Genomic DNA, 4,211 nt, shown 5'->3' with positions numbered 1-4,211 from the left:
TATTCAATTTTTTATTTCTAAATTATTAATACAAGTAAACATTTTAAATTAAATTTGGTGTAGTAATACAAATTTAATTATAATATGTGTTGGGATTAAAAAAATATCTTGTATAGCAGTTGCAGGGGATGCAGAGGTTGTTCTTGATGAGCGTGTTAAGGTCCAAGCTAGCGAGTAGATGATGTGGTTGGACAAGGTAAACAATGCTACAATGTTCTTTAAAATCTTTAAAGTCTCAATTTTTTTAAAACTTAACCATTTTATGTGTTATTTTAGAGTACCTACCTTTGCAAAGAACAACAAGATCACATCTACGGGTGAGAAAAAATATCGATGACAACATGGATATGCCTTTGCGACAATAAAAGGAAGGACTAAATTTTTTATAAAAATGATTCATGTGAACTTATGTAACTTATTTGATAATGATTGATGTATATGTCTAGATGTTTTATTTATGTTATATTGAATGTTCAAATGAATCTTATATTTTAATGTTAATGTGAATTTTCTAATGAAACTTATGTGTTAATCAATGTTATCATGTGATAATTCATGAATGTTACATTTTATTAATAGAATGAATGAATTATAAATGTTGACATGGAATTTAGATGTTAGGGGAAGGGGCAAGGGGGGCAAATGAGCTTCCACCTTCACATGGTTGGCCTTGATTAGTAGATAATATTAAACTATTTTTGAAATTAGGTGAAGCTCAATATTAACCTATGATTGCATGACAACTAACTGTGTGAATCTCTTGGTTTTAGGCAATGCAGAAGGATGGCATGGTTCAATATGCAATCTCAATTCATATGCATACAACATCAGGTGGGGCTGAAAAAACCCAAAAGGTTTGCATTTTTGTTAGAGGTCTTTAATTAGGTATTTTAACTTATATACCATCACGAACATTGTAACTTTGACTCTTATAAGCGAGGGTGATGTCCTCATCATGCAAGCAAATCAAGAGTTTCTATGTGTGGGTTTCCTAAGGACATTCTCTAGTCCATAACAGCTAGAGTTCTAACATTCATGATGGTCTATAATTTAAAAAAATTAATAGACCTATTAAATATATGTAAATGTGGTGGATCAGGTTCATCAATTGTCCATGCATATAGAACGCAATTTCACATGCATTCTAGATCAGAGTGGCATTCACAAGTTTATCAAATCAATGGTATGATGTCATTCACATCTACAATTTCACATTAACAAGTTTAGTTAATTGTAAGGTGTTTTGTAGAGTTTTAATTGATAGATTCATGATAAGTAGACGATACTTTTTAATTGTGTCAAATTATGATATTGCTATTAGAATTCATGTGTGATTTTTCCTCTGTTATGGGTCCTCTTCAATACAAGTCCTTTTTCCTCTATGTATTGTCACTAAAGTAGAATGGTTGTAGCTACACAAAATGAATAAATATGTGATCCCCTATACACTAGAATTGTATTGCACATGCCCTTTGAAGTCTCCATAAGAGGAAAACTTCTCTCACTGTAAGATGTAATAAAGACATTAAATTAAGTTATAATGAAAATGGTTTCTTAACTAGGAAGAATTAACCTTTGTTTATATCAAATGTAGTAGCTTCTCACACAAATCACCTACATAACTACATCATTAGATTCAATGTAGCATTTTGCACAAGTCACATCTACATAGCAACATTGTAAATTTGCAAGTGAAACTACATGAAGTAATTAGTAATCGATGCCACTACTTACCATCATTTATATAAATTAAATCATGTGAAAAAAAAAAAGCTTTATAACACATTATTTCATTTATATTACATAGAAAATTATCATGTTGAGGAACAATATATATTTTTCAAAAAGGTTTTGATTGTGACAAATGGAAGTTCAAAAATTTACAATATTAACAACTATTTTGAGAATCTTGTGCATATGTGTGTTCTTTTGTTGCATATCAATCCTCAGATTAGTTTTGTCAGTGTGTTACCTCAACATTGAGAGCCTTTTAGGTCTTTCTTATTACAATTAATAATTTAAACAATATTTTTAAAATCAAGTAATCTATTGTTTCAGGAACAACGTTCTTTAATCATAAACAAGAATTCTTATTCTTATTTCAAAATTATGTTGCTTCTATATATCAAAATTGTTTGTAAATTTTATTCTTTTTAAATATTGTTTCGTCATTGGGCTTCATTTAGATTGCTTGGAAGAACTTTTTTCTGACATGAGTTATTGTGTAGGTAAAGTTGCGTCTATGTTTTGTGCCAAGTTTCTACATCAAGTTGTGAAAGTTGAGAATCATAAAAAGGGCAATATATGTGAAAGCCTTCAAGCAACATTTTTCAGGTTCTTTACTTTTCATCATTTTGCAATGACTTGATAACACAAGTCTTTGTAGATTAGAATTGGAGAGAGATTTTTCATTTCTTGATATGCTTTTAACAGTATCTAAACTTCTTAATCTTATGATGGTTTGATCATCCAAATTCAAATTTTCTACAGTAAAAAAGTGTATAAACTGAATTTCATTGATACTATCTTTTAATTATCATTTGCACTGTGGTGTGGGGACTTCTAGGTTAAAACCTCTGCCAGCTTAATGTAAATTGCAATTCAACCAACCTCCTATGTCCTAATCTCTTCTAGTGGTGTTTGCCAAACCAAAAGATATTTATTTTTTCACTCGGATCTTATGCATTTCTCTATTTGGAACTTCTATATACAGCGCATTAAAAATATTAAGCATTGAAACTTCCAATGTGGTGAATCTAGAAGCTCCTGATCAAAAAATATATGTTTTGTAATATAATCACATTAAACAATCCAGTTGCCTTTAATTTTTGAGATGGAAGACAAGTTTTGTAAAAAAGAAGATGTTGTCCTTACAACTCTCCACAAGATGCTCTTGAAATCACAACCTATACAAAAGATGCAAAACATGAACATGAAGAAAATTGTAAACTGGGGATGCAAGATTGCTTGTCAACTCGGACTCTCTTGCATCACTAAACAATACTAACATATTTAATGTATTGGTATCAACTACAAGGAGTTAAGGAAAGTGGGTGAAAATGAATTGGGTTAGTTTTGGTTAAGTTAGTGGTGTTTTTTATATTTAGTAGTTGACCCTCCACTATAGATTCATGCTTACAATGCCAAGTTCTGCCTAGGAAAAACATCAACAACAGTGGACTGAATTAAAGTTTCCATTGATGCCATCAATGAATCATAATTCAACTGTTTGGGTTCAATTGTACTTCCAAATCTACTTCTTATCAACAACCTTTCACCATGATACTTGTCTCATCACATTCTTAGTAGGTCCACTTATGGATCTGAAACCTTGAATGATAGGAGTTAGTCATTGTGTGCACATTGTTAATGGCTAGCAATTGTTTAGCAGTGTTATGATATGGAAGTTGGGTGAGCTTGACATCACCCATAGCATACAATAAGTGTACCATGTCAAGTAATTAATATAACAAATGTGGGGCTGAGTTGATAGGTGATCTGCCAAATGCTTCTCTTCCTATCGATTGCCATGTGAGAAGACCCATTAAGGATGCATAACAATTGAAACTAGCCCCTTCTTTAATTGTATCCTTGGTGTGAAGGGAAAGTAAATGGGTAGGAAAGTTAGTCATCCACTTTAAATTTGAGCACCCAAATATTAATATCTTTTAACATTAAGAAATACAACTAATGTCTTGGTAGACTAAATGAGTTTTAAAAATGGATAGAATGGATACGGTAAAATTTGTATAACAAATGGTAATAAAAATTTAGAAGAGCACAGTTTTCAAATGCAAGACTCTTTCTAGAAGTTGCATATGGATACAAAGTACATGGAAAATTCATCTGAGTTACATGAAAAAGACAAGCTCAAGGAATAAGTAAATAGGTTCAAAGCTGCAAAGTACATGGAAAATTTGTCTGAGTTACAAGGACAATGATGAAGCAAATCTGACTAGTTTTACATGCTGTCAACTTAGACAATGATGCCAACTCATGGAAAAGAACATGTTTAAATTTCATAAGGATCCATTCAATCTTCACTACTACAAAAAAGAACTGATAATCATCTCAAATCTACCCTTCTTGTTCCTTCCTCTTTTTGCAACATGGGCTCTTTTTTGCCATCTACTGTGTTGCTAACATTCTCAAATGCTCCCACGCATCCCAACGCTATACTCATTGTTTACCTTTTCTAAGAAATCCTCTCT

Source organism: Cupressus sempervirens, chromosome 11, assembly GCF_028749045.1.
Source record: "Cupressus sempervirens isolate cs-2001-9-10 chromosome 11, ASM2874904v1, whole genome shotgun sequence".
Classification (NCBI taxonomy): domain Eukaryota; kingdom Viridiplantae; phylum Streptophyta; class Pinopsida; order Cupressales; family Cupressaceae; genus Cupressus; species Cupressus sempervirens.
This window is presented reverse-complemented; position numbering follows the sequence as displayed.